This window comes from Haliaeetus leucocephalus, unplaced genomic scaffold (assembly GCF_000737465.1).
Source record: "Haliaeetus leucocephalus isolate CR32 unplaced genomic scaffold, Haliaeetus_leucocephalus-4.0 Scaffold184, whole genome shotgun sequence".
Lineage (NCBI taxonomy): Eukaryota > Metazoa > Chordata > Aves > Accipitriformes > Accipitridae > Haliaeetus > Haliaeetus leucocephalus.
The window spans coordinates 12,871,165-12,883,830 of NW_010972620.1; the positions used below are offsets into that span (position 1 = coordinate 12,871,165).

The following is a 12,666-nucleotide window of genomic DNA, read 5'->3' on the forward strand; positions in this document are numbered from 1 at the left end:
TGGGGCGGGCGGGCGGCGGGGGGAGGTGAGGGGGGCGGCTCGGGCGCGGGGCCCCCGCAGCCGTTGCTGGCGGGGACCCGAGGCGCGGTGGCGGCGGGGCCCGGGCCGGGCCGGTGGCGGGGGTCCGGGGTCACCTTTTGGCCTCTGGAAGCTTTGGGGGTCCGGGCGAAGTCGTGCGAGCTCTGTCGTAAATCAGAGGAGAGGGTACCGCGGGCACCAGCGCCGCGTCTGCGGCGGTGTGTGGGGTGTGGAAGGATGGCTCTGGCAAGCGTTGGGGCAGGAGGAGGGGTGCCTGGGCTGAAACGGGTTCCGGGGAGAGTGGTGGAGATCTGCGGAAGGCTGTCCGGTTTCTGTGGGTCTGGGGGATGCTGAAAGTATGGAAAGCGTTGACATGCACGTAAAGTAAGCTACCAAAAGGTGACTGAAGCTTAACTGGCCTTGTGTGTTTTGTTGCTGGGTTTATGGCCTTTGAAGAAAGCCTACAATTGCTTTTTGGAGTGCTGTTAAAAAAGTACAATCTAAAAAAGTACTTTGACTTAATTGTAGGGGAGGAAAGGTGCTTACTAACTCTTAAATCACTTTTATTACACTTTTTTTCTCTTTATGCTTTTATCTGAAGTAGCACTTTCACCCTGTTCCACGGAGGGCTTTAGATTTCTTACATGTAATTTTGAGTCATCCAGGAAGCCCTGAAGACCCAACTCTATAAAAAACAAAAACATATTGGTAGCCTGTTATTGCAGGAGTTGTGCTAGCCTGGTGTCTCAGAAGTTGAGGACCCAAAAGGAATCTGGCTTCTATTGATGAACCTGTCAATCTTTCATCATAAGGAAGCAAAAAAAAAAACCTGGTGTTTTTCTCCTTTCCAGGTCACCTCTAAGGAAAGAGGATTTAGCGAAATACAGGCTATCATCAGGCAAGTGATGGAGATGTAAACTATGTGAGGCAGGGGCAGGACTTGTGCAGCCTGGAAGGTGAGGATGAGAAGTTTCAGTTTAACGTAGAAAGAGGATAAAAGTGAGTTGGAGGGAGGGAGAGAGAGAAAGTTGTTTGCCTGTGGTTTAGAAAAACTGAAGTGAAAGGTGTCAATGGGATGATTTAGGTAATAATTTAGAACAATGCCTGCCAAGGAGGCTAGCAGCCAGGACCCCTAAGTGCATTTCCAGGAAGTAGCAGGAGGAGGTAGATATTTAGAAATACTATCAGGAAAGTATTCAATTGGATACACTTCCTGTGAATGGAGGGAATAAAAGGGAAGAGTTAAGGAAGACAGAAAGAATTGGGAGGAGGATGGTAGACCTATTATGGGGGGGGAGGAGGAAGGAGAACATCAGGAAGAGTGTTGCAGAATCAACTCCTCTGAAACTAAAAAAACCCTCATCTTCATCCTGAAGTTTGTAGTCCAGTTATATATAATATATTATATTTTGGAGTTCTAGGAAACCGTGATATTCTGAGTGGATTCCCTACTGTCTGTGGCTGTTCTATCATACCATGAAGTCCTAGTTCACCCTTTTGGGAAATGGCAGTTAGGTGGTGTTTATAATCTGTGTTGTGAACAACTGTTAGATTAAACAGGTAATTGAAAAAAGGCAAATTAGTTAACTAGTGGCCAAAGCAGTCTACTGTTCTTCAGTTGTTATGTGTAATGGATATGTGGGTTGTGATGTACATTTAATATTCTTGTATCCTTTCAGCTTTGTGAAATTGTAATTTGTATCTCTGGCCCTTTGCAAAGACTTTTTCTAGTAAACTTGCAGTAGCAGAGTTGATATCATCTAAAACAATTGGAAAATGTCCCTGGCTTTCTTAATAACAAGGACAGTGGGGAAAAAGTTTTAACTACCTAGGTAGCATAAAAGGAGGTATGAAGAGAGGCTGCGGCTTTCATATAAGAATTCATTGGGCGCAGTATAGGAAACTTTAGAAAGAGTAGTGTGAGAAGTGGTGAATGGAGTGGTAAGGAGCCAAGTATTTAGGATTTGGATTTAATTCAGAGTGTAGTACAATACCAATAAAAGGATTTTTGAGTAACCAAGACCTCAAAATGCAGTCTGTGTAAATAATTTTTTGGTTACATACTGGGTTTGTGGAGCAGGGATACATTGGAAGAAACCAATTTTCATTCATCTGGTATTTCTGAAGGTCATACATAACTGTTTTCATGTTGTATGTAGTGATGATCAAGAAAAACCCTCAGTATTTCACCTTAGGGGACATAACCTGTACATGAATCATCTGTAGGGATTCTGAGGGGTTGAAATGCCTCTTCTATCCTGTTATCTTTATTGCTAATGACAGATGACTGTTTTCCTGGGTAAGAGGAAAAAATACATATGCAAAAGCTTAAGAGTAACTGTTAATGCATTATAACTTAACACAAAGTGTATACTTTTAAATAAAATTCTTCTCTCTTAGTGAAAGATGCAGAAAATAGCTTTTTAGTGAATAAGACTTTAATTTGATTCTAATAGTTAAGGAGGGAAGAAAAATAGGGGTTTCTTTTGTTTCCAATACCTAGATGGCCACACTGAGAGTGGTGATGTACTGTTGTATCAGGATTAAGATGTTGCTGCAGATTTGAATGTATGCACTGCTTTGTATACAAGGGTCGGATCTCTTATAGCAAGTTCTTTAATTATGTATTTGTGAGAGAGAACAGTTGGCTGCTTCTCTTGACTCTTAGACTGTACATCTGTTTGACTTAAAGTTTTTTCTCCTTAAGAAAACAATTTGGATTTCTCCAGTGTGAGGAGTGTCTGGATAGCATCTCATCATTGTTGCCTGGGATTCATCTTTCTTTTATGTATTTTGTGCTCCATACTCCTTTATTTTCCCTGCATAATTTCAGTCTGGAAGCAAACCGTGGATTTGTAACAAAGATGGTAAATAGCTGTTAAGGTGTAAGGAGCTTGTTACTTGAAATTCCTAGCTAAGGATTTTATACTTGTCTGAAGGATTGGCTATAGCATAAATACAAGAAGCATAAGAAGTAGGCATGACCATGAAGTGACACTACATTCTGGAGTTCTCTGGTCTGCAACATTTAGGAAACTAGTCCAGGTGATTATCATGATCCTTTATAGCCTCAAAATTGGAATTTCCATCCCTCTTGTCATTTTTTTTTTTTATTTCTAGCTCATGTTTAAATAACAGACTACATAATAGTCTTAAAATACCATCTTTCTGCATGCAGAATTCTTTGCAATCTATGGTAAAGGGCCATATTCCTGGACTAATGTGTGCACTTGAAGGCAGTGGTTAGTGGTCTGTCTAAATGGTGAGGTTTTATTATTTTTAATCCCTTTATTCATGTTGTTTTAATGCATAAATTACAGAATGATAGGAATTGCCATTAAAAATTTGAAATTATGTGGCAGTGGTTTTTTTATATGCTGTTAATCAATGTAAAAACATTTTTCAAGATTTATTTAAATAAAATTGCCAGATTGTGTGAAAATGTCTTAGAAATTATAGACATTACTCTATTGAGTGCACAGGGCAAACTTTACTTGAAAGTCAATCCTAACGCATTTGTCAAATTTTAGCAGGCAGAGGCCATTTGATATGCTATACATATTTTTAATGCAAAAACATTTTTTTAAGGAAATACCCAGAACTATTATATTCTGAATGGTATTAGGATGTTGAACCTTTACAGTGAAATTCTTGAGCCTAATATGCCAAGATCATGAACTGAGTCAGTCCTCCTTGTGTTTTAAAATATAATTTTGAAAATGCACAAAAAAACCCCTTAAGTCTTTTGTGGGCTTTTTTCATGTTTCCTATTCAATTAGGTCCTATAATTTTCTTTCTCTCAGCACTGTTTGACAACAGTTCTTCCAGTTGAACACTTTTAATTGTTTCTTCTAGCTGTCTTGTGTAGCACCTGTCATAACAAGTATTCTGGCTTCTTAGTGCATATTTCAAACACTTCCATTCTTGTGGGTAACTTTCTAGCAGATTTTGGTGCTCTATTTGATTAAAAACTTAATCCTTTAAATACTTAGTATTTTTCCTGTGTTGTTTGCTTGTCAAAGATAATTTAACTGTACTTCTATTTTTTATAGTTATGTTTTTAAGCAGAACTAATGTGTAAATTCAGATTGGTTTTAAGTTATGTCTATAGCTACATCTTGTCAGTTTGCTATTTTTATAGCTTTCTGTAATAGTTTGCATGTTATTGCTAGGCTGTGATCCCGTGCTACTTAGCCTTCTTACAGAACACTTGACTGGGTCTTGCCAGAATTGCTGTTAGGAATACATATGAGAAAACAAAACTAATAACTATTCATCTTACTAGGCCATCTTTTTACTGGGTTGGTTGAGCAGTTGCTTTCTGAAGTGACAAGATTTGAAAAATAGTTATTAAACATGTACTTGCCATAATGAAGTCAGTGGCAAGCCCATGTTGAGAGAAAACCTAGACAATGTAAATATTTGAGTGATTAAAAAAAATTCAGTGTGGTCAAATTTAAAAAAAAATTGTTACTTTTATGATATCATCAGATCGTCTCTGATTTATTTGTTTGTGAAGATAATCTGGTCAATCTGCTGTCTTAAAAAAACAAACCAAAACCAAATGCTTAGCCACACCCCAGCTTTCTCCTAGTTATGTCATTGCCTATATTTACCTTAATGTGAGCTGTAATGCTAAAATGTACTCATTTTTAAGCTTTATTCTCTTGTTTTTAGTTGGATTATGTGTGGATTGCTCTTGCAATTGGTTATACCAAATCTTCAGAATGCTGGGGTTTTGTTTTGTAGGCTTTTTTTAAAGCATGTTCTGTGGTAGTGATTTGTGGTACTCCTTATACTATCTAAATTAAAGACAACTCCTGCTCCTTCCTTCCCTTATATTTGCCAGCTGGCCAGAACGTGGTCACTTTTGCCTTCTGTTTTTTCAGTATTCAAAGATGTTAGTCAAAATGTGATAAAAAAAAATCTGTTGAAGGCTTGTGCAGGTACATGCTGCAGGTGGTAATTTTAGATGTAGTAGTGTAGTGGTAATTTTAGCATGGTTTAACTTTTGAATTAGCATGCTTTATTTTCTGAACAAATAGTAGTTGGTTCAACTGTGGTCGATATGCAGCCCTCCTTGATAGAAACTAAAGCAGCATCATATGACTGTTTTTTCCTCTAACCTTGCCATTCCTTATTTAAAGGAGACAATAGAGTTGAAATTGCAGGTAGACTTTAAAAGCAATTAAAATATAAAATGCAGAATTGTAGCTGGCTTAAGAAATTACTTATACTATCAAGAGAGGAATACTGTTGCAACTAAATGTTGTCTTTGCCAGAGCACTGATTTGTCAGAAGAATGCTAGCAATTGAGGTTCTAAAGTTGCAAAACAGAGAATTCATGGGTTTTCTATTTCAGTTTTCTGAACTGTCATCTGATTCCATAGTAATTTTCTCTTTTTTTAAAGAAAAGCATATGCAATGGTTTTGTACATAGTTTTCAGTTGCTCCTTTCATTCTAGTTAGCATGTGTGGTGGTGTTTGTGTTGTTATGAATCTTTTCCTTCCCTCTTTGGAAGCACGGGCACTGATTTCGGTTTATTTGCAGAATTAACTGCTGATACTTTAGTAACCAAAGATTAAGATTTGGTTACTAAAATTAAGGATTAAGACCTTAATGCTACAACCTAGGCAATGTAATTAGTGCAGTGTGGTCCTTCACTAAAGACCTTTATTCTAAACTCCTTTAACTTGTTCTGGATGTTGTGTGCTGTGAGTAATCTCACCAACTAAAGTTGACATGAGTAAATCTTTATAGGAGTGGAGTTCAACCAGATAAGATATACAGAGTAATAAACAAAACACTTTACAGGATTTATGTAGTATTTTTACTTTTTGCAAACTATTTACTGTCTCTGCAGTTAGTCTGTTTGTTCTACTTGCGCTGATTAAGCATGCTTCTCTTTATTGCCCTATCTGAAGGAATTGTTTATGTTCTACACAACACAGTTAAATTAATTTTTTTTGAATGAGGACTTTCCCTGGCTTCTGGTCGAAGTCTATCAGCAACTAGAAGTACCTGGCTTTCTGTTGTTCCTCTAGAGTAGGTTATGCGTTCTTAGAAAGAAGAGAGTATAAGAAAAAAGAATGGGCTGTGCTGCGTTAATCTCTACCAGGAAGGAAACAAGGTATTTTTCCCTGTCTTTACCTGAACTGATTGGAAGCTGATGTTGATACAGGAAGGAAAAAGCAAAACTACATATGTCTTAGTGGGTTTGAAGAATGAAAGTTTGAAATGGTAATAACTTTCTAATAGCTTGACTTCTCCATTATTGCTTCATCCCAGGTACATTCCTTGCTATTCCAGTTCTCTTTATGCCAGAGGTTCTGCGTAGATTGAGTTCTTCCTGTGTCTTATCAGTAAAGATTAGTGAAGACTTATTGTAGACCTGTAGAATGCCTTTTGCCCATCTGTATTATAAAAGCATCAGCACATTATTTATAAACTATCTTAACATTTTGACTGTTATCTTATGTGCATTATATTTCTGTCTTTGATGTCTTCTTTGATAAGCTTAGGAGCAATCATACATGTTTTAATTGCTGCTTAACTGTTAACTTCTACCTTCAGACAGTAGGCAATTATTCCTCCTATTTAAGTGTGGGGAAACTCCTGAAAGACTATTTATCATTTTTGGTACTAAAAATCTTAGTATTCCGTGTATTATCAAAGCATTCAAATATTTTCAGGCGTTGTATCTGCTTCATCTAAAAAAGCTATACAAAAACCTGTTTATTGATATCTTCCATGTAAAAGTGCTCAGACCTCTATAATAGTCCTTAACTGTGATTGTTTCCTTTGGCATGGTATGTTTCCTTTGGCATCAGTGCTTGCTGAAGTTAAAGCTTTTGACAATTAATGCAAATGCATTGAATAAGTATGTTATATGTATAATAATTTACAGAGAAAGATCCATTAAAAGGTTCAGGTATTAATTTTGGAACGCCTTTTTAAGTAATACCTGAAGTGGTAATGAATATGCCAGCTGTTTAGGACTTGTTTGCTTGGTGCTTCTGACATCTTAACCTGCTTATGGTCTTACTGTACTGCAGAGTGGATGGGAAGTTCCTTGTGTGAAAGTGGTAAGAGCTTTTTGATGCATCTCATTTTCTTCCTCTCAGCAACAGGATGAGTTGGGTACTAGCTTGTTATAGGATGTAATACCTATCTTTATGAAAAGAGTGCATGACTTGCTCATTTTTTACTGGCACTTGTGGTTAACCACAAGTAGCAAATCCATCTTCAGTGCAGAAGAATGAGAAGACCCAATCTGAAGTGGTTAAGTTCTTTAAAGCAAACTGCATCTGGCTAGTGTTTCTAAATGAAACTGTTACTAAGGTTACACAAGATGGTCAAGGGGCTGGAGCACATGACTTACGAGGAAAAGATAGAGGGAACTGGGCCTGCTTAACCTGAAGAAGAGGTGGCTTGGGGAGACCTAATAACCTTCTAATACCTACCAAGGAGGTTGTTCAGGAGACAGTCTCGCTCTTTTTGAAGGTTCCTGGCAGGATGATGAGAAGTAACAACCACAAATTTGAATAGAGAAGGTTTTACCATGTGAGGATGGAGAGCAATGCAGGCCAGCTTCAGAGCAGGTTGCCCAGGGCAGCTCTGGATCTCTGTTCATGGGGCTTTTCAAGACCCAGGTGGAGAAAGCTCTGACAATCTGGTATGAATTTGTAGTGTTGATTCTGCCCTGGGCAAGAAGTCTGACTAGAGACCTCCTGTCGTCCCTTCTAATCCAAATAATTCTATGATACTAGGTCTAGAAGCAACCCCAATTTACATAGGGAGACCACACAGTATTAGGGCTTTATTTGCACTGCATGATACAAGCATACTGTGCTGGAGGTGCCAATATGGGAGGTGCAGTCCACTAATATCTTCTGGCAAATCTGCACTTAGCCTTTTTTAGCATCTGCTCTGAAATCTGTACCTAAAAGTTAAGATGACTTCTTGTCTACTTGGATTGGGATCTTGTTTCTTCCTTTTCTCCAAGATTTTTTGCTCTCTTGTTATTTTAATACTAATATGAGTGCTTTTCGTTGATAGCTTTCTACTGTTCAATGAAAATGCTTAGGCTCAGGATTTTTGTGTCAGTGGTTCTGGGGGAAGGATTGTACACCTCCTGCCTAACTCTAATACAGGATAAGAAAAATTCCAGTCAAAATCTCCACTTCTAAATGCTGGTTTAAAAAAAGTCTGTACTGAAGTTGTATTAAATCTGGGACTAGGTGTTCATTTCTTCATAATTTAAAATCTTAACTGCCCTGCTATATAACAGTTTCCCTATAATAAGCCAATACCAATTGATTTAAGGGCTAACCATGGAATCTTGGGATATGCTTATGTTTGGAAACAACTGTCACAGGAAGCAAACTTTTTGGATAAGTGTAGTTAGTGTTTCTAGGCTTTTAGGTGATTGATTGCTGATGACCATTATGAACTATTTAGTGTTCTCGGTTTATGTATCTGTGCCTGTTTCTCCCTTTGGTCATGCATCTCTTCTTCAAGGTGTACGTATTAAAAGAAAGTATTAACACAGTGTGATGGTAGTGAATAATAGAGTTGTTATGGACAAGAGGGGCTGGCATTGAGTGATTTATTTTTTTAAAGCCATTTTAATATAGTAGTTATTTCTTCATAATCTTTCTAGAAAAAAGATTAGACCCTCTATTTTAAAGCTGTAATGTTGTCTTTACATACCTCTCTGATATCACCTCATTTGTTTCTCCTCTTATAAATGCCTGCTCCTGGGATCTGAATACTTTTGTTTAGAAGTGGATATTTTATATTGGACTGAAATGTGCCAACATAAATTAGCCTTCTGTGAAGGATATAATTACAGAAGGCCATGTGCTGAGTGCTTGTGACTGTGCTACTGGTGAGTCATGCAGTCAATTCTACAGAGTGCTGAGGAGAGTTACTTAATTTTATGATCAGACACCTTGGAGTTTTGTTCACATTTATTCAGAGTAAAGACATTTCCAAATTTTCAATGTCTGCTACATTTGAGTGGTTGGTTTTGTTGTTCTTGAGGTATTAATGTCCCAAGAGTGTATCTTCTTGGCATTTAAAATTTTTTGGGGTAATTTTTAGGTCTCAAATTATTCAGTTTTTATTATGTATATTAGGAGTATATAAGTCGACTGACTTCAGTAGAGCTTTTTGGTTTGCTCTCTTATACTGATAAAAATAGAAGTTATAAACTGAGAATAACTTGAGTAATAGTGTCTGTTATATAAACTCGTTGAGTTCAAAGCAGTTTGCTTGCTGTGGAGTCTTCCTGCCAATTTTTGCAGCTTTAGGACAACGCTTCCTATTTTTCTTCTCTTTTCTTTGGAAGAACATAACAGAAAAATTGCTTACCCTGTATGGTCAGTTTAACCATGAAACTCTCTAAGTACACGTAATACAAAAATTGAACTTTTATTTCACAATTACCTTGCCTAAGAATGGAATGTAAAGTGAGTAGCCACAAGTTTGGTTTCTAACAGATTGAGTCTCTGCTAATGTATTTACTTTTGCAACTAAAGATATTGTGCCTAAAGATTAATTTGTATTTTTACATTACCTGTGTGATACTGGAAAATTGCTGCAGGAGATTTTGCTTGCATAACACACTCGCATGACTTTACATTTCTTATCTTTTGCTTGTCACAGCAACAGGTTAATGTCAAGATGGTTACCATTTTAGACATGTCCGAGTTAGTCTATTCTGTATGTATGTTGCTCCTGATATTTGTAACATCTGTCATCTACTGCGTAGATGTACCACAAATAGCAGTACTGGTACTTTTCTGATGCAACTCTCTTCCCCTTTCCCCCAGTGCAAAGTAACATTGTTTAATGGTAGTTTAATAGCAACTACTTTTTTTTTTTCTTCTTTTTGAGACAGGGAATTTTATCGAACATTCCAGTTTAAAACAGCAGATTTAAAACATCTTGATACCAATCTTCGAAAACACAGATATGGTTAGTACTCAATTAAGGAAGCTAATAAGTATGTGTTAACCTTCTGTTATGGAAAAGTAAATCTTCCAGGAGATACAAAAGGCCAACATTTGTTATCCCTTGTCTCAGAACTTGAAGGAATAAAGGTTAAATTCCTTTAAGTCAGCTAAACATTTGCTTTAACTTGTGTCCTGGCTAATAGAGGAAAAATGGATAGAGTTTTGTTCATTGAATGGCACAGCTAATTACAGAATTCTGACAAAGTGATTCCTAGCCTTGGTCCATAGGCAGCATTTTCAAGCAAGCAGTATGCTGTAAGCATAATTGTTTTGATGTCAAGGTCAGCCTCAGTGCTAGTATTTTTAAACTCTTCAATAATGTTAGGAAGTTGGTTTTTGGGAACATTGACTGGGGAATCTTTTGTGTATGTAATTAAGCTATAGCAGTATCTTAGAGCATCACAGCATACTTTGAGTCTTTTTACTAAGAAACAACCTCCTGTGTTCTAGAACTTCAGATCAATTTTCTGCTGCCTGCATTGATATTTTTCACACAAATCTTCCCTTTATTCAACTGTGGTCATTTAGTAAGTTGAAGAGCCAAATGAGTCATTTTCTGCACACTGTTCTCAATTAAAAGTTGTTGGTTGTTTTTTGTTTCCCCACCACCAACAACAACATTTTGTATGCCTTGGTTTAAGTGACACTGTCTAACTGGAGAGGTTATTGACTGAGCTACTGAAAACAATGATGCAAGTGCTCTTTTTTCCTTAAAAAGAGTAGAATTCAGGTTGTGATGACTGCGATCAAGGGTATAGTTGAAGATACTTTTTCCAGGATGCGTCAAATGATTGAAGTTAAACACATGTAGTTATTTGTTCATTATATTTTTATTATCTGGCAAGTAAATCCAATGTATTGGAAACCATGGAGACAGTCAAAACTCAAAGTTTAGCACACAGTGAAATGTGTAATATCCCCAGGGAGTGAGGACTGCTGTAAGAATTTAATACAGTAGATTGCAGATGATTTACAGCAAGAATGGCTTTTCAAACTACTCTGAGGTCTGAAGCTGTCTTCCTTTGCTAAATCTGGCAGTGTTGCTAGAACTAAAACAAATTTTTTTAGCCTCAAATAATAACCCACCCTCCTTTGAATCTTATTTGTACATAAATGAGATAGTTCACCTTGTCAGTAGTTGGGTGTCCTGCCTTCCTAGTAGGTCATGTTATCTGTTAGAGAAGGTTGTGTCTGGTCTTTTTGCCATCTAGTGTTCTTGCAGTATCTAGAACATGCTAGCAGCTTTTCTTTCTTCAGCCAGTGTAAATATTAGTATATGAATTCAAGCTGATCGAGCCTCTTACTACTTCAGTTATACCTTGACATTATGCTGCTTTGCAATTAGACATTGAGAGAAGATAAGGCTTAAAGGAATTTCTTCAGGTTTTTTTCACTTTCCTCGTCAGGAGGAGCTTTCAGACATACTGCTATACAATTCTGTGAATATTACAGGCAATTAATACATAATTAAGATGTTTAAAGGAGCATTCGAGGAAGTAACTTTAAATAGCCTCTAAAACATAATTTGCTAGTTGCTTCATATCTTTTACTTTTTATGTTTGTGATTTTTTTGACAGCTTTGTCAAACAATGCTTAAGAAAATGTTTTCCCTATATAGTATGCTATCTCCATTATAAAAAAATCCATGAAACGTTTTATGCATTAACTTAATGCTATTAGAATTCTTCAGTGTTTGCTAGCTATGTACATACCTAACTACTTGTTCAGCTTTTCTTTTCAAATCATGTTGTTCATGGCCTATTTCAGTTCTGGAAGTAAATTGTTTTGTGTGTGTGTATGGGGTTCTTTGTTTTGGTTTTGTTGTTTGGTTTTTCTTTTTCCACTTGGTTTTAATCACTTTTATTTTTCTTCCTAAACATGATGGTAAGAATCAGTGTTACTGCCCCCTAGCAGGCACTCAGTAGCTTAAATTGTTAGAGTTGTATGCCAAGCTGCTAATGTATATAAGAACAACAGTTTAATTAGCAAAGTATGTAATGTTTTAGTAATAAGGTGCTTATTGTATGAGTAATAGTTTTACCTGATTTGTCCTTTGCATATTTTTAGGAGGGCCCTGTTTTCCTCCCCTTAATAAAACAAATAACAACAAAGTTCTTTGTATATTTAGAGGCTCGCAGCAAGGCTGTTGAGCTTTGGTGACTTCTCAGATTTTCCTTTTGAAAAAGTGAGAGTGCAGTAATATTAAACAAAGCCTTTAAGAGAATTGAATTTTGAAGTCTTTGCAAAAGGGATATGCCTGAATAACTGGTTGCAAAAGTTCCATTTGTCCAGAATGAAAGGTAGGGGTTTTTACCAATAGTCTAGATTGTCTTTGACAAACTAGAGAGTAAAATGCAATGAGATAGCTAAATCTGTGGGGGATTTCTTATTCTAAGTTGGGTAGAAGCAAAGGCCATAAAAGCCTTGTAAGGCACGATTCAAGCACAATAGGTGGTGACTTTTAGTCAAAGGTTTAATTTTATCCACAAGCTAGAAAGTTGCCAGCAGGATTCTGTGAACTGTCCTTTACTAATAGCTCTGCCTTTATATAGTGTGGTTAACTCAAGTGTAAAGTACTTTTCCTTAATTGGAGCTATAATTGAGAATATATAAATAAGTTTAAGTTGA

General features: G+C 36.9%; 1 protein-coding gene across 1 annotated transcript in view; it reads left to right on the top strand.

The window, feature by feature from the left end:
• Window positions 1-12,666, top strand: part of MARCH5 (membrane-associated ring finger (C3HC4) 5) — a 32,032-nt gene that overhangs the window by 607 nt on the left and 18,759 nt on the right. The window lies entirely within an intron of this gene.